The sequence below is a fragment of the Palaemon carinicauda genome, chromosome 3 (assembly GCF_036898095.1).
Source record: "Palaemon carinicauda isolate YSFRI2023 chromosome 3, ASM3689809v2, whole genome shotgun sequence".
Taxonomy (NCBI): domain Eukaryota; kingdom Metazoa; phylum Arthropoda; class Malacostraca; order Decapoda; family Palaemonidae; genus Palaemon; species Palaemon carinicauda.
The window spans coordinates 7,496,648-7,516,122 of record NC_090727.1 but is presented as its reverse complement, the minus strand read 5'-3'; the positions used below and the strand labels follow the sequence as shown (position 1 = coordinate 7,516,122).

The window sequence follows — 19,475 nt, the reverse complement described above, 5'->3', positions numbered from 1 at the left end:
AGAATTCTTTGAAGACTTTAAGCTCAAATTAAACTCCCATATAAGGCTTCAGATACTTTTCGTTCTCTCCAATGTCACACGTTGTCTCCAAAGGCTTCAAGAGAATATCGCGTTTTAAAGATCGCTCAAGTCTTTACAAATTGGGGTTCTTCTTCTTCAGGATTAAAGAAGTCTTCGCTTCAGCTTTATGAAAATAGATGGATATCTGGAGAGTGTGTGAAGAACTAAGAGTCTCCGAAGGCTCAAAAGTCAGTCTCAATGGATCGATGTCTTTAAGGGATTGGAGACTTTAGTCATCTGTATTTTTCTCGTAATAAGCTAAGCCAAATTGAATGATGGAAGCACCTCCGGCGATTCCGGAGGAATCATGGGTATCCTCTGATACTCCCAGAGGGACCCTTCCCCTCCATTCCTCCCACCTTCAAACTCCCTTCCCCCTCCTATCCTCCCTCCTTCTCCTTCCCTTCCTTCTCCTTTCCTCCCCCCTTCTTACTCCTTCCCCCTTCTTACTCCCTCCCCCTCCTTTCCTCTGCCCTTCTCACTTCCTTCCCCCTCCTCTCCTCCATCCTTCCCACTTCCTTCCCACTCCTTTCCTCCCTCCTTCTCAGTCCCTTCCTCCTCCCTTCTCACTCCCTTCCCCTTCTTTCCTCTCTCCTTCTCTCCTTCTTACTCCCTTCCTCCTTCTTTCCTCCCCCCTTCCCACTCTCTTCTCCCTCCTTTCCTCCCCTTCTCACTCCCTTAGCCCTCTTTTCCTCCCTCCCTCTCACTCCTTTCCTCATCCCTTCTCACTCCCTTCACCCTCCTTTCCTCACCCTTCTCACTACCTTCCCCCTCCTTTCCTTCCCCCTTCTCACTCTCTTCCCACTCCTTTCCTCTCTCCCTCCCCTTCCCTTCCCCCTCCTCCCCCTTCTCACTCCCTTCCCCTCCTTTCCTCTCTCCTTCCCACTCCCTTCCCCTCCTCCCCCCTTCCCCTCCTTTCTTGCCCCCTTCTCACTCCCTTCCCCTCCTTTCCTCCCCCTTTTAACTCCCTTACCTTCCCCAAACTTTTTCACTCCCTTCCCCCTTCTTTCCTCCCCCTTCTTACTCCCTTCTCGCTCCCTTCCCCTCCTATCCTCACTCCTTCCCACTCCCTTCCTCCTCCTTCCCCCCTTCTCACTCCCTTCCCCTCCTTTATTCCTCCCTTCTCACTCCCTTCCGCTCCCCTTCTCACTCCCTTCCCCCTCCTTTCCTCTCTCTTTCCCACTCCCTTCCCCCTCCTCCCCCCTTCTCACTCCCTTCCCCTCCTTTCCTTCCCCCTTCTCACTCCCTCCCCTTCCTATCCTCTCTCCTTCCCACTCCCTTCCCGCTCCTACCCCCCTTCTCACTCCCTTCCCCTCCTTTCCTTCCCCCTTCTCACTCCCTTCCCCTCCTTTCTTCCCCCCTTTGCACTCCCTTCCCCCTCTTTCCTCCCCCTTCTCACACCGATTAAGTTTTCCCTGATTACTATATATCAGTCTTTTTTTTCTTAAATGTTCCTTTAATACTGCTGAACGAATGCTAGTTTTCATTACGTACACATAAATGCGTGGGCAAGAGAAAATTCTGAAATATAGATAATGGAGAAAAAACGGAAAAACATGCACTCCGGACAGCTCTCCAAAGTGCTGTTTTGCTTCACTTCAGAGTTGAAGTCCCTTCGCGAAATTAAAATATGAATAAAGACCACTTGAATGTAGGTATAATTCATTTACAGAAAATTTAAGAAGTGAAACCCCACCCCATAGTCCATAATAAATACTTAGAAATTCAGTGCTGTTCAAAATATTAGAGTAAAAAAAAACATCAGAATAGGAGATTAAAGCACAGTTTACTGTTAAAACACACTAAGAGTAACTTCTTTTTTTCTTTTCTTTTTATTCTAGTTACCACGTTAAGATACAATGAAATAATAATAACGAGTAAAGATGGTGCAGACATGCTGTATAAACAAAAAAATTCTTGTGTTCAAAACTATCTATTTCCTTTGTTTTTAAGGCTTCCTCTCGCAAGGTTAATGTTATTGACACAATTCGGCACATAACCGCACACCTCTCTCTCTCTCTCTCTCTCTCTCTCTCTGATATCCCAGAGAGAGAGAGAGAGAGAGAGAGAGAGAGAGAGAGAGAGAGAGAGAGAGAGAGAGAGACTTACCTTATTACCTTAGGTAAGGTAAGTCTCTCTCTCTCTCTCTCTCTCTCTCTCTCTCTCTCTCTCTCTCTCTCTCTCTCTCTCTCTCTCTCTGGGATATCAGAGAGAGAGAGAGAGAGAGAGAGAGAGAGAGAGAGAGAGACTTACCTTATTACCTTAGGTAAGGTAAGACTGTTAACTGATATCCCAGAGAGAGAGAGAGAGAGAGAGAGAGAGAGAGACTTACCTTACCTAAGGTAATATGGTAAGTCTCTCTCTCTCTCTCTCTCTGATATCCCAGAGAGAGAGAGAGAGAGAGAGAGAGAGAGAAAGAGAGAGAGAGACTTACCTTACCTAAGGTAATAAGGTAAGTCTCTCTCTCTCTCTCTCTCTCTCTCTCTCTCTCTCTCTCTCTCTCTCTCTCACTTTCTCTCTCACTTTCTCTCTCTCTCTCTGGGATATCAGTTAACAGTCTTACCTTACCTAAGGTAATAAGGTAAGTCTCTCTCTCTCTCTCTCTCTCTCTCTCTCTCTCTCTCTCTCTCTCTCTCTCTCTCTCTGGGATATCAGTTAACAGTCTCTATATAAAATGAAAGCCATAATGTAATTTTACACGAGAATATTCTTCGGCGTATTTTGAAACATACCAAAAACTATGATAAATGTAAGCGTATACTATACTTGCATATGTAGATGAAAATATATAACCGTGTATGAATCTCACATACACATATTAAAACCTCGTTTACACTTGTTTAAAACGTAATAACTTTACACAAGAGAATTCATTTGAATCTGACGTCTGATCCCCTTTGTCTTAGTTACCAAATAAATGTATCAATCGAAATCCTAATCTAATCTAAATTCCACTTAATGCTGGTGAAAAAAAGAATGGAAATTCTTTGCACAAGTAACTTATCCATAAAACACAATATTGCAACTGCAATTAAATCATTACCGCTTAAGTAAATTATCTAAACAAGCAGTAAAATTAAACTTAAATTACAAGTCAAATCTTTTCAATCATCCCCAGCATTTATATAAAAACTACATGTGGGAAAAACAAAAGTTACTTTACCCATAAATATATATATATATATATATATATATATATATATATATACATATATATATATATATATATATATATATATATATATATACAATATATATATATATATATATATATATATATATATATATATATATCACTAGATGATTCGTGATAATTAAAAGGATTCTTAAATCCCATTAGATTTCATTTGATTCTATTTCTGAAAGTTCGCTCTACATGTCACTGCAACTACTAGGATTCAGTAAAGATGGCGATGGTAATGCAAGAGAGTAAAGATGGCGACGGTAATGCAAGAACTGTAGACAAAGTGTAAACACGTGTGTTCTGATAATTATAAAGCCGCTAGAATAACATAACATAACCAAGCTCAAAATATATTAAACATGGTGCCTAAGAGAGAATCAGTGAAAGGTGCAGTGGGTGTGAGTGTGAGAAGGAAGGAAGTGAAAGGGGGAAAAGGAGAGGAAGAATATTCAAGTGACTGACCATGAAGAAAGGATGGCTGGTCCAAACAACTGCGGATGGTGCAAAAAAGGGGTAAGATCAAACCAAGAAGCGATAGAATGTGATTTGTGTGATGTATGGTTTCACATAGGCTGTGGTCAATTAGAAAGGAGTGAATTTAAGAAAATCAGTGAATCTAAACATGCCCGATGGTTCTGTAGTAGGTGCAGGGGGATTTCAAAAACTTGAAGGCAGAAAACAAGAAACTTAGGAAACAGTATGATGAGCTCAGGGATAATTTCATAGGGCTGCAGGATACGGTAGATGAGTTAAAAAAGGAGATTAGGTCCTTGGTGGATAATAATATGATAGGAACAGGTCAGCTGACAAGAGAAGAAGTTAGGGAGGAAGTCAGGGCAGAGATGATAGAAATAAGGGAAAAGGAGAAAAAGAAAAACAATATAGTAATTTTCAAAATAAAAGAAAGTACAAAAGTTGATAATAATGAAAAGCTGAGAGATGATTTTGATATATGCGGGAGTTTGATTAATGTCGAGTTAGGAATGAATGATGTGGAAATTGAAGAAGTGGGTAGGTTAGGCAAACCAAGGGAAGAGAGAGAGGAACAAGGACAAAGACAAAAACCAAGGCCCCTGCTAGTTAAGCTTAAAAGCACTAAGGAAAAATGGGGAATAATTGCAAGGGGCAAACACCTCAGGAAATCAACAAAAGAGGAGTTGAGACAAGTTTTCATTGCACCTGACCTCACTTTTAGGGAAAGGGAAAAAGAAAGGAAGTTGCTAGAGGAATTGAGAGAGAAAAAAGAAAAATGGAGAACAGGGGTGGTACATAAAGAGAGGAGAACTAGTAAGAAACGACAATTTTCGTCAAGAAGCAAACGCAAGCAGAGCGAATTAGGAAAGGTAAAAATTCAGACAAAAAAGTTAGCCAATGTATAAGAATATGCCTGTCAAATATCCAAGCACTAACCAAGCAGAAATTAATAGAAATAGAAAACGAGATGAACACAAATAAGTTCATATATTTTGTTTGACAGAAACGCACCAAAAAATAGATAAAATACAGCTGAGTAAAGGTCTGTTAAAGTTAGCAAAAAGAAGGGATTTTAAAGACAAAAAGGGTGGAGGGTTAATGTTAATTTTTAAAAACAATAACATCACTAAAGTAGAGGAAATAAAAACCAAACATAGCGATATAATAATGGTACATTGCAAAATCCACAACTTAGTATTCCTGATAATACTGGTATATTTCGCAGCAGGAAATACAGAAGAAGATAGAAAAAGAGATCAAGAATTGAAAGTGGAATGTGAAAAATTAATACAAAAAGCAGGAGAAACAACACCTTTGCTAGTTATGGGGGATTTTAACGGCCACGTGGGATTTCTTGGGCACCAACAAATAGACAGAAATGGGGAAATGGTGCTAGATTGGATGGGTAACCACAACCTAACACTATCAAATGGAGATGAAAGGTGCTCAGGACTATACACGTGGAATAGACAAGATCAGTATAGTGCTATTGATTTTGTACTTGCAAATAATATGCTATATAAACAATTTAAATGTATGGAAATAGATGAAGATAAAACAGTATTAGATATATCAGATCACAACTTAATAACAGTAGAATTGGAAGCAAAAACAAATAGCGAAAATAATTACAATAAAGGGAAGTGGGAAGAAATTACATATTATAGCAGTGACGCAAAAGATATAGACGAATATGTGAAATCTATAGAGAGAAAACTTGTCAGCAAGGATGTAAAAAACATTGATGAGCTAAACATAATAATGGCAGAAATGAAACAAGAACATTTGGCTAAAACATATAGGAGAAGGGTAACAAATGAAGGGAAGACCAAAGAACAACCTTGGGTAACCGAGGAAATAAGAAGAAAGATTAAGGAAAGAAAGGAACTTAATAGAAAAAAGAGAAATGAAAAAGATATTAGGATAAAAAGAGAATTAGAAGAAAAATACAATCATAAGAAGAAAGAAGTACAAATACTGGTGAAAGAGAGCATAACGTTATATGAGAAAAAGAAGACCAGGGAGATAAGAGATGATAAAAACAATAAACTATGGGAAAACATAAACAAATTAAGAAATAGCAAAAAAATAAAAAGCGAGGCAATACAATTATATGGAGAGAGAGGAAATAAACTATCAGATGAAGAGGCTAAAGAAGAATTAGTAAAATTTTGGAAAACAGTCTACAACACACATGAAAATAGAATAACTGAGATCTGGAATGAGGAGGAGGAGAGTGAATACCTGGATAATTTGAGAAGAGAAAACGACATTATAACTGTAAATGAATATAGTATACCTGAACATCTAAGGGAGCATTACGATGCTGTACTTAATGTCGAAGGAATAATTAAACCCATGCCCGCCGCTGAAATGAGTAAAGGTAAATTAGAAAAATGCTTAAAACGTCTAAAGAAAGGTAAAGCAGCTGGGCCAGATGGACTAAAGCCAGACTACTACAAAGCAATGATGGTGAGTGATATATGCAAGAATACACTAGTGAACTGCTACAAAGAGGAACTAGCCAGCAAAGAAAAACCCAAAAGCTGGAAAGAATCCAGAACAAAAATGTTAAAAAAGAAAAACAAGCCAACAGCAAAGGAATTGAGACCTATAGCTCTCACAAATGTATCATATAAAATATACATGGCTTTTATCAAGGATGAAATAGAAAGGCATTTAAAAAGTAATAATGCCATAGAGGATAGTCAAGCGGGATTTACAGAAGGAGGAAGGATTGAGGATAATATATTCATCTTACAATACATGGTCGAAGGAACTTTCAAAAATAAGAAAAAACTCATAGTGGCCTCTTTAGATTTCAAAAAAGCTTTCGATTCCATAAAAAGGGAAGCACTGATAGAAACATTAAAGCAATACAAAGTACATACTAGTATAATTAACTCTATAGCTGAAGTGTATGTGGGAGACTCGACTACGTTAGACATAGGGGAAAGAGTAGAACAAAAATTGAGCGTAAGTAGTGGAATAAAGCAAGGCTGTACTGCCTCTACAACATTATTCAAATTAATTACTTATCAGATTATAAAACATGTAGAAAAGGAAGGTAATGGTTTTAAAAATGATATTATAAAGCTAGTAGTATTATTTTTTGCTGATGATGTCCTAGTGCTTGCTGAGAATATAGAGGATGCTGAATTAAACATAAGGAAAGTGATAGATATAGGAAAGCAGTGTGGTTTAGACATAAATAGGGACAAAAGTAGCGTACTTATATATAATATGAAGGAGAAACCAGATAATATAGAGGGAATAAGAGTAGTAAGCAATATTAAATACCTAGGTATCAAGGTAGATGATGGTAGGAATATGTTCAAAACACAGAAAAGTGAAATGATAGTTAAGGCGCAAAAGCTAGCCAATCTTACATATTCGATCATAGAAAAAAGTTGTAATAAGATACTGATAGGGAAAACATACTGGAAAAGTGTAGCACTACCTTCTATATTATATGGAACAAATGTGAAACGGAAATAGAAAAGTTGCAGAGAATAGAGAATGGAGTGTATAGAAGGATGTTAGGGGCTGTAAAGAATACAGCAATTGTAGCCTTGAGAGGGGATGTAGGAGCATCTGCTATGAAAACAAGGGTAATGGATGGTAAGCTGAGGTACCTCAATAGCATTTTTAAGGGAGAAAAGGACCTACTTACAGCAATAGTCAATGATATGGAAGAAAAAGAGAGGAAGTGGTGGATGCATGTGAAGAAGTATGCTGAAGAATGTGGGATGGCGATGAGAGAAGTCAAGAGATGTACGAAAGAGGACATAAAGAAGAGAACAAGAGAATGGGACACAAGCAAATGGAAGAGTGAAATGGAGTGTAAGGAGAGTTTAATTTTGTATAAAAACTGGAAAAGTGAAATCAAGGAGGAGGAAGTGTATGCCAATACATTTTCGTCAATTTTATTATTCAGAGCAAGGACAAACTCATTGGGCTTGAATATAAGAAACAGACACCAAGATGGAAATATAAACTGTGTATTCTGTGATGTAGAAGAAAATGCTAACCACTTTATATTATAATGTCCACAGTTTAGTGATATAAGAATAAAAGCAATTGAGCTTCAACAACCATACGAAGAAGATAGTGCACAAACAGTTGGAAAATTCCTTTTTTGTGAAGAGAATATTGAAAATAAGAAAAGTATACTACAACAAATGTGGATGAAAAGAGAAAAACTAGTGAAAATAAGGAACACACAAAACTAAAAGACACAGAGGCGCCGTTGTAAAGGCTATGCCTCACACCAGAACCTGAACCTGAACCTATCCAGCATCGTATCAAGATATGGAAGAGGGAGTCAATGATTAAATTGGATAGCAAGGCAAGAGGTTCCCAAAGTAAATGAAATGTAATAAACAGATCTCCGGTAAAACTGTAAGAAAACACCACAGTTGCAATATAAACAAGTATAGACTAGATAGCAAGATGAACGAAAGTAAGCAAGAATGTGCTTTAAGTCAAAAGTTAGACCGTGAGTGTAGCTATAGGTCCAAGGAACGCCACAAAGAATATTCTGTAATGTCTACGGTACTCCTCCATACGGAATAAATCATCGAGGAATTCGTTATACATATTTCAATTATAGGAGGTTTTATCCAACCGAAAGTCATAATGATCGATTCAAGAAAGTTTATAGGATAAAACAAAGAATGAATTGAACGATTTTATGTGCACTTAAAAATAACTATAAAAAACTATAAAAATTATAAAAATACTACTAGATAGGTAAAATATCCTCGAGAGCTTCGCCATCTTTCATGGCAACTTATTCCTTATGTGAGATGGTTGACAACTTCGAAAATCCTGAACCCTTGGCAGGTAGGCTACGCTGCGTACTGGTTGAGGACCCGAGTTTAATGGAAGTATCCAAGTTCCCACTGAGTCACGACTTCAACGAGATTAGTAAACTTGAACGTAATTACCTCAGATGCCAAACTTTCTAAGATTCCTTCAAATCACAAGTTTGGGTTTCATTCTCAGTGCATTTGAATAAGGCAAACCTTCTACTTTCAAAATATCAAAAGCCTTGCATCATTTCTTTATTACAGAAATGGAAAATCTTTAAAGTGAAAGGTTTATTTTAAATTTATTCCTAATTTAGTCTAGCTGGCTTTTCATAATCCTTTCAGTACAGTGGGTATAAAGCAAATCGGTATCCTTTTTAATTTTTCGGTTATCTATTTAAAAATGTTTAAGGACGCTTACTTATTTTCTAAATAAAAGTGATGACGCTATGTACACCTCAGTTACTTTTTCTTCCCTACCAAACCCCATTTCAATATGCCATAAACTATAATAAATAATTTATTTATAATTAATAAAATACATTAATCCTACTGATAATAAATATCTCATCCTAAATAAAAAAGATATTGATAATACTTTTCCGAAATATATAGCCTCATACTGTATACTGTAAACCCACCAAAGTCAGATCAGATATCAGAATGTCTCATTAAACAATGAATAGCATTACTATGACGTAAACAATACTCGAATAAACACACGATTCTCAGGAAAATATAAATCACCTATAAGAGCCGCTCTTAATATTAGTCTCTACCATCCGACTTCCATTTTGTCTTAACTTCGTAGCTTTTTACATCTTAATCAAACCCCCTCCCAATTACAAAATATACATGAAACTTTCCTTACAATTAAATCCTCTTCTCTCCCAAATGACCGAAAGGATCTGGAAAACATTGGCCAACTATTGGCATAAAATATATCAATATCGGCGTAAGTAAAGCAATTTGAGCTGATATAGTTATTAATTAGTGATTGGACATTATATAAACTAAACTAAACACAAATGTAATCTACACTCCCAATGCCACGATGGCGGATCATGGGCAAGGGCCAGAAGAATGGGGGCGACAAATGCTGGCTGGCCCTGGGGTAACTGCTGACGACCCAGCTCCCCGCCAATCAGCTTGCAGGGATCGGCGGCACGCCCTTTAGCAAATCTGTTGAAGCTGGTGATGGTCTTACCCCTCTTTCTTTGCCGATATGTCAACAGCCGTCACCTGGATCCCTTTCCACACCTCGATCAAGGTAAGCTTTACGGATTTGCTTGGTTTGTTGCTTTTGAACCTTAGCCCCTGTCACGCAGAATATTTTCTGGCATCATTTTACTGCTTGCGGCCAGTTTACCCAAAGCAGAGATTAGTGATGGCAAAGAATAAGCATGCGTTCGTCATCTTGTAAAAGAAGATGAGAAAGATACCGGGTGAATAACAGCCGATTCAAAACTTCTACAACCAACAAAATATCATTCAAGTAATTACCATAAAAACCTAGTCAATTGATATCAGTGATATATTACATGATATTCTAGGACCCAATTATTACTTTAATGACGTTATTGCAAACCAGGGGATATAAACTTCTGCATGAGATAAGCGTGGTCAAGTGTACTAGAATGCTAATTTTTTCACACCCAAATATAGAGAGAGCTATCAGTTTGCATAACGTTCTTTTAAGAAATTATAGTATTGTCTACATTATCTGATCAAATGCATATTTAAGTGATCTAGAAAATGACTAAAATTACTATTTGCAATATAAAACGAGTAGGTCAGTGCTACAATATCAAAATATGCCGAAAAAAATGTCCAACTAAAGTGCCATAAAAGGACTGATCCTTAAGACTAAAATCAATTTTTTCTTACTTTTGCCCACCATGCTATTATCATTGTACAGAAAATTACGGAAGTTCTAAATAATTAATTAGATTACCTTTATTTAGAGGGAAGTACAACAATAACCTTTCTTATTATACACTGCTTTGATAGTAATTGTAATTGAATTAATGCATTGCAAAATGGAAACATATAGGCTACATTTCTACGCGTTAGGGATTATGTTATTGACCTTCTGAACCCTAAAGAACGAACATATTTATTGAAACACTGATATAAACAACATATAAATGCCGAAACAAAATTAACCACTTTAAATAAATCATCTGGAAAAATAAATAAAAACAATACGATTAAAAAAAAAAAAACGAATTAGGTAGAGGGAAGCCAATGAAGCAATATTTACTTATGTATTATAATCTTATGTAGCTTCTGAATGATATATATATATATATATATATATATATATATATATATATATATATATATATATATATATATATACACACATATATATACAGTATATATATATATATATATATATATATATATATATATATATATATATATACTGTATAGTGAGAGAGAGAGAGAGAGAGACATACATGTATGTATGTATGTATATATATATATATATATATATATATATATATATATATATATATATATATATATATATATATATGCGTGTGTGTACACACACATGTATGTATGTGTTTATATATATATATATATATATATATATATATATATATATATATATATATATATATATATATATATATATATATATATAATAAAAACACATATACAAACAGTATAAAAACTCACACACATGCGAGCGTAGGTGTATGTGTAGTTACATTTTCACTACAGCAATGATCTCCCGTTAACAATACTTAGCGGATATAGCCTACCACACATTGCTTACTTGTTATAATGTTTAGGAAAGTAATGTATCTGTATATGAATTACCTATAAACCTTTATAAGGTCATTGATTTTACACTCTTAATAGCATCTAATTGGAACTGACCACGTGCGCGCCCGTCATTCGAATAATAGAATTCAATTATAAATTGCATATCACAAAGCGGAGAATAATATTGGATATACATAGAGTACATACTATTCTCAAATTCGGAACAATGGATTCTGTACAATGGTTCTGTGCACTTTTGAATACAAATTCTCATTGCTAAATGGCAAATTAATCTGAATTGCCAGACTATATTGCGAATCCATTTATTGACTTTCCGTTTCAATGGAGTTTTATTAAAAAAATAATCAACGGGACTGATTGTCTTTGGTAATCACAGGAGGCCCACAGAACCTTCATCAAGATAGAATTCCGAGCATTTTTATTATTCTCTTTCTTCCATTTTCTATTCACCTCTTCTTGAGGTTTAATATAGATTTTTAACAATATTTTGACTTATGGATTCTATGACCTTCCTTTACTTACAATACAGTTAATTCCTAAATTATATGTTCATTATATCGTTATTAATTTTTGTGAATTCAATTACAAAGACACATGCCAAATTTCATAAAGGTTACTTAATTATTACTTTTTTTTTTTTTTATAAAAATCAATATTTGTGAAGGCCACTGCGACAGGTAACCAAACGCCTTTATAGAACCTAGGCTTAGGCTGAAAAAGAAAAATACAATTTACTGGAGTGGGAAAAGAGCGAGTTCCAAATCCGAAGGAAGAACGGAAACAGGAAAAATAGGAAATGCGAGTAAATCTACAATGTGTGATTTAAACAATCCGTGAACCAATTATTAGAAGGTCTTATGATTTACAACCACAAAATCGACGTTTATCAATAGGAAGTTTTTCTTTTTATTCCTTATTATTTTCAGGATTAGAATTAATCAATAAAGCGAAAATTCGAATCCGATTGCAAGAAAAAGGCGAGGAATGATAAGGGAATAATGTGAAGCGTTTTTGGCCGTGAATTGACATAACATAGGTTAAATGGTTAAAACTTAAAACATGTTGGCAAACAATTTAGATATATAACCATATTATTATTGGTATCTTTGGTATCTTTGGTTTCGTGTTCTATTTTATCTAAATGAATTCCCCTGAAGATTAGTTACATTTTTGCCCTTTCACAGCATTGTACTACTCCCTGGACCTTATTAAACCAGTAAATACTCACACATTTACCTCAGCCTATGGTTATCATCACTACATTTTCCCCTTATCATAAAACCCCTCTCAATTATATTTATCATGCGCATTCTCTTGAAGTAAATTTTACAAGACAGGTCGTAAGAGATTAACCAAACAGCCTTCTGAAGTATTACAATAGACACTATACAAAACCATAACGATAAATGAGAAAGGTGGGAATAGGTTTCGCAAGTGCATCCATGAAGTGAACGAATGAAACGGAACCATGCAAAATATTTCTGCAGAAATTTGAATTGGCCCTACACATTACACTTGATTTTAACTGAAGAGTATATCAACGTAACATGGTGCTCTGCAGCAATAATACAATTTTAGAATTATGTGCTTACATGAACACACAAAATAACACAATCATCATTGTATAAAATGCATACATAAAGTTCCCCCTTCTCATTTTCGAGGAGGTGCTTCAAGAGGGCAACTTACCAAAGTTGACAGACCGCGAGATAAAAAAAAATTGTGTATACTCTTTAGATCTAAAAGAGGCACGATGGGATTCTAAAGTGTCCCACTTGTTGGTCACAGAGGTATCATGACAACTTGATCATGTCCAAGAGGAAGTGTTTATGCACATGCAACTGAATATTCTCATTATAGGATCTCTTCAAGCCGCAAGTATTAAGACCAGATATTTGCAAATTGAGTGGGATAAAATTACAACATTCTGGTAATTCAGAAGAATTCATAAAAAAGAGGAGGAAGCTATATAGTAAAAACACACCATGAATTCTCTTCAGCAAGGTCAACCTACAAATATACCAGGTTTACATATACTGTGGTGGTCCCTTTCAGACTTCAAACAAACCGAAAATCTTATCTTCAAACCTTTTCAATGTCTCGTTAATAACAAAACAATTTGTGATACCCTGATTCATATGTAAAATACACATCAAACTAACATTTTTAACTAAGCTTGAGGAAAGCATCATAATATATATATATATATATATATATATATATATATATATATATATATATATATAAAATATATCACCAACCCGTCCATAAAACAAGGGAGATTGCATTGAGGTATGCTTCCCCCCCAAATGGTTAATCACCCTGCAAGATAACGCAAGTTAAAGGCCTGGGAATGACGGAGCTTTCCACTTTGCATAATGGCATAGGTATACTTTACCTCACGTAATTCATTTTCTTTGATGAGATTCATACCTGAATCGCGGTCTTTATAAGATATACATATATTAATATATATATATATATATATATATATATATATATATATATATATATATATATATATATATATATATATATATATATATATATATTGTAGAACACTGCACCACCAGTGCAGCTACGTTCTGAATATCGGCGTTTACTAAGGGTGAAGTCAAACACTCTTCCTCTGTGGTGTTCATATATTCCATCAAAAGCAGCGAGGTTTGACGCTGCAAACAAAAGCAGCAATAAATATACAAAAAATAATGTAAATATTCATGTGAAACAATATATATACTGTAAATATCATGTAAATACAAAATAATGTAAATGATGTAAAATACAATACAGTAATTCCACAGGTAAGGTTCACTTAACATAGAAAATAAACTTACATTTTCCAGACGCCGATTCTAATGCTAAAATTCTCAGATAACCACTAGTACAAGTTGCTGTACCACCAGATGCATTCAGCCTCCTAGCTAACAGCAACACTGGTCACTTAATACTATGATGAGTACACTGGGCAGCTCAGCACACCACAAATACTACAGAACCACAGCATGCAGAAATTCCATGTGCTTTCCAGAGCCTGCCCACGCTGAACTGAACAAAGGCGCCAAGGCGGGCATAAATCGCGGCCTTTTGGGCAGATGCCAACAATAACAGTACAATATTTTTCAGTACCAACTCAATACTTCTTTTTCATATAAAAAAGTAAACAAAATATGTATACAGTTTTCCATTCAATAGAAATATTCAATTCAAAATAGTGCACATAAGTATATAATTAAATACAAAACAAACATCAGGCAATCCCGACGCTCGCTTATCTCCTCATCCTTATCATCAACAAAGAAAACGTGTAGCGTCAACTTAACTAAAAACGTAAAACGCTGTGGCATATCCTACACCGCCCCCTATTTTGTAGTATACAAAATACACTGCAAATATGCCACATACACAGCACGCCATATGAGCAGCGCACGGCGTTCACTCCTTTTCCAATGGCACTCCACTGTCATCACACTCCGTTTCAAGGAGAAGGCACATTTTCTGCACTGGACGTAAGTACAACCCACACTCAGTCTTAATCTTGGCTTGTCTAACTCGGTTGTCAGAGTCTCGAGTCACTTCCAAGACTCGCCCCAAAGGCCACGAGCCTCTGGGGAGACGTTCGTCGGTAGTTAGCACGATGTCGCCAACTTGGATGTCTCGCCGTTGGACGGTCCACTTCTGTCTTTCTTGAAGCAATGGAAGGTACTCCCTCAGCCATCGCTTCCAGAATTGGTCGGCAAGATATTGCGCTTGACGCCAGCGGCGCCTAACATACAAGTCCTTCTGGTCAGTCTTCGTTACTGGGAGCACTGCACTCTTCAGAGTCAACAGCATACTAGGCGTCAATGGCAGTGGACAGTCTGGGTCGTCGTTTACCTTGGTTAGGGGTCTTCCATTCACCAAAGACTCTGCTTCGCAGAACAGTGTCGATAGTGTGTCGTCAGTGGTGACCTGCTGCAGGCAGGTTGCACTGAGAGCTCTTCTCACTGAACGTATGAGGCGTTCCCAGACTCCTCCGAAGTGTGACGCATATGGCGGGTTGAAACGTCACTCGATGCCCTTAGCTGCTAGGGTTTGGGCAATTTCCTCTTCCTTGAAGTCTTGAAGAGCTTCCTTCAGCTCTCGGTCAGCTGCGACGAGGTTGGTACCGTTGTCTGACCATATTCTCTTGACAGCTCCTCGCCTGGCCGTAAATCTTCTCACTGCATTCACAAAGGAGTCTTGATCCATCGAGCTGAGAACCTCCAGATGAATCGCTCGCACTGTCAGGCAGGTAAAAATGGCTCCCCAGCGCTTCACTGTAGAGCGCCCTTGCTTCACAAAGAAGGGACCGAAGCAGTCTGCCCCTGTATTGGTGAAGGGAGGATCCCCCGGACAGATCCGGTCAGAGGGCAAGTCGGCCATCACTTGATTCACTGGCCGATAACTGAGTCTTCTACAGATGACACAGTCACGTATCACTGATCTAACTACTGAATTTCCATGAACGATCCAGTAGTTTTTTCTTAGTTCAGCCATAAGATGGTTCTGCCCACAATGGCTGTTTGTTTCATGGGTCCATCGCACCATCTTCCTCACAACTGGCGACTTGGATGGAAGAATGATGGGGTGCTTGCAGCTATCACTGATGGTGGCTTCACAGAGTCTTCCACCAACCTTCAGCAAGCCTTCTTGTAGAAATGGTCGCAACTTGCAAATCTTGCTGGATTTCTTCACCGCGGAATCCTTCTTGGAGAGTGATTTGATCTCACTCCCATACTCTTGAGCTTGAATCTTCTTCCATATTATGGTTGTTGCACAATTCATCTCGTTTGCAGATAACACTTCTGATCCACTCTTGGTTCCTAATCGCCTCAGTCGAGCGATGATTCGCACTATCTTGGTCCATGAAGAGAACTTGGCAGCAATCTTCTCCACTAGGATTGGTTCCGGCACCACCATGCTGAAGATGGGTGCAGACTGCTTAACTTCTGGATCTCCATCTAGTTCTGCTCGCTTAACATCGTCAGGAAGAGCTGGCCAACTGTCCTGCTCTTGACACAGGAACTCTGGTCCTGTCAGCCACAGCGACGACTCCAGCAAGCTGTCCACATCAAGGCCCCGAGAGGCCAGGTCTGCAGGGTTCGCAGAGGTGTTCACATACCTCCAAGCGGTGATGTCACTGAGGTCGCGGATGAGGTTCACACGGTTGTTGACAAATGTGTGGTATCTTGCAGACAGGTTACGGATGTACTTCAGGACAGACGTGCTGTCGGTCCAGAACACTGAGTCACACAACTCCAAATCGAGTTCTGACCTGATCTTGCAATCAAGTTGAGCTGCCACAGCAGCAGCAGTCAATTCCATTCGTGGAATACTCGGTCTCTTGAGGGGAGCTACACGAGCTCGACCCATAACCAGTGTACTGTTCACTTGGTTATTCTTGCTTACCGTGCGCAGATACGTGGCCACACCATATCCTGCCTGGCTTGCGTCCGCAAAATGGTGAAGTTGGTACGATGATACCTCCCCAAAGTCTGGAGGCACCAGGCTTCTTCTGATCTTGAAGTCTCCTAGACACTGAAGCTGGGAAGTCCATCTGCTCCAGCGATTTGCTTCGTCGTTGTTCATTTCTTCATCCCAAGGTAAGTTGCGACGACACAGTTCTTGTAGTAACATCTTCCCTTTCAGGGTGAAAGGTGCGACAAAACCAAGTGGATCATACAAGGAAGCCACTACAGAGAGAACTCCTCTTCGTGTCCTAGGCTTCTCCTTCAGGTTGATCTTGAAGGTGAACTCATCACTGCTCATGTACCAGTGGATACCCAAAGCGCGCTCCGTAGGCAGCTCGTCCTTACTGAGGTCCAATGTAGCCACTGATTTATCTCTCTCCCCTTCAGGCACGGCAGCGAGAATGCACTTGTTGCTAGATGTCCACTGGTTCAGCCGGAATCCTCCATCAGCACAGAGTTCAATGAGGTCTTTTGTCAATTGGATACAGTCTTCCTCGCTGTCCATTGACTTCAACAAGTTGTCAACGTAGAAGTTGCGTCGTACGGCATGGCAAGCGTCTTCACCATACTTGTCACCATAGTCCAGTGCTGCCTGTCTGAGGCAGAAGTTGACTACACTTGGGGACGATCGCGCTCCAAACACATGTGAAGTCATCCTGAACTCTTGAATAGCTTGATTGGTGTCTCCACCTGGCCACCACAGGAAGCGTAAAGAGTCCCTCTCGTCTTCTGGCACCTTGACTTGATGGAACATTTCTTGTATGTCCGCAGTAACAGCATGTTGTCCTTCCCTGAAGCGCAGCAGCACTCCAGCAAGACTACTTGTGAGATCTGGTCCCTGCATGAGGTGGTCATTGAGTGAGGTCCCAGCATGCTTAGCCTTAAGGTCGAAGACAACCCTAAGCTTGTCCTTGGTAGGGTGTTTGACCCCATGGTGCGCCATGTAGTTCACACGGCCATCACTGCGATTCAGCTTGTCGACTGGGACAAGCTCAGCGTACCCTTTCAAAAGGTACTTCTCTACTTGTTCGACGTATTTAGTCTTGTACGTTTCATTTGCCTCAAATTTCTTCTTTAAGGAGTGAGCCCTACGTTCTGCCATGGCACGGTTATTAGGTAGAGGCTCAGTGTCACTAAAGGGTAAGCAAGCAACATACTTTCCATCTGTCTGGACAACAGTTTCGTCCAGCAAAGACAGGAATCTCTTGTCTTCAAAAGAATCTTCTATCTTTGAGAGTGTCTCTTTCTCCCAAAAGTCTTGGTTGAAGTTGCATTGCAGAAGTTCTGTTGTATCATCCACAGTGCACACATGGAACAGAAGGGCAGGACCTGAAGGCGATCTAGGTCCTGTTGGGCCGAAAACAACCCACCCTAGCTTGGTCAGGTATGCAGATGGCTCGTCCTTAAGCCCATGTCGCTGGTCTAGAATCACTCTGTTCAATGTCGTGTCTAGCCCAATGATCAGCTCTACTTGACGATGATCTTCAGGTAGACTCTCTACTTCCAGGTCACTCAGATGTGGCTACTTGGTCAGCCATTCTTGACGCATGGCATGGTCCATAGACACATTGATCTTGTCAGCCACGAACACGTCGGTCACATGCTCTCCTTCATCAGTATTAATATTACCAATGTGTAGGGACAGAACTTCCTTACAAGTGAAAGTCCCTGCTTCAGTTGCCATGATCTGGTTACATGGTCTTCCTTTGAGACCCATTCGGTCTATCAGGCTTCTTGCCGCCAATGTTGGGGCAGCTCCACTGTCGATGAATCCATAGGTTGCATGGATGCCATTTACGAGAACAGGTAAGATCTTCAGCATTGTTCTTCCCTTAGGTAACTGGCTTGCACACACTGAGAACATAGGTTGCACATTTGGGGCTGCAGCACTCTTGCCAGCTGTAGCTGTACCTTCTGTAGCACCAACTGCCTTCTCACCGCCCCCGATAGCACTTTTGCCTCCCACATGGGCCGCACCTGTATTGCTTGGAGTCTTAGGTGGACTATGCAGCATGGTATGGTGCTTGTGAGATCCACACCTTTCACAGATGGATGCATCTTCACATTTTGCATATGAATGTTCACCATTAAGACACCTGAAGCAGTATCTTGCCTTCTTTATCACCTCCCAGCGATCTGGAAGCTTCAACCTCTCAAATTTGAAGCACTCTTTAAGTTCATGGTCCTCCTTAGTGCAGAAGGGACACCATTTCCCTCTAGCTGGTGAAGCCGTGTGGTGCACAGGTAAGGTCTTAGGCCTGACAGGCTTGGATGGCTTCTCAGTAGGCTTCGGGATACGACGGTCGCACTCATAATAAGAGAGATGCTTGGCAATACATGCCTGTTTCTCAATGTACTCTATTAGAGCTGGAAGCTTGAACTTATGTTCCTCGCATTTCGCTACCCATCTCACTCTCAGTTGGTATGGGAGCTTTTCAACAATCTTCTTCATTGTTTCTTGAAGCTCTATTCGATGGTAGTTATTACCAAGTGCTGCCTTAACTGTCTTCAAACATGCAGCATAATTTTCCAGGCCATCAATATCACCTGCATTAATCTCCTTCCAATCAAATAGCTTCTTGACATAAGCATCTGACAGGTCATTGTCATTCTTGTATTTACGACACAATATCTCCCATGCACAATCATACCCAA

General features: G+C 38.9%; 1 long non-coding RNA gene across 1 annotated transcript in view; it reads left to right on the top strand.

Annotated features, from left to right (window-relative positions):
• The first annotated feature begins 9,586 nt into the window (after positions 1-9,586).
• Positions 9,587-19,475, top strand: part of LOC137638201 (uncharacterized) — a 68,101-nt gene continuing 58,212 nt past the window's right edge. Inside the window, exon 1 of the long non-coding RNA XR_011043870.1 lies at positions 9,587-9,799. This is a non-coding gene — a long non-coding RNA (uncharacterized lncRNA). The remainder of the gene's footprint in view (positions 9,800-19,475) is intronic.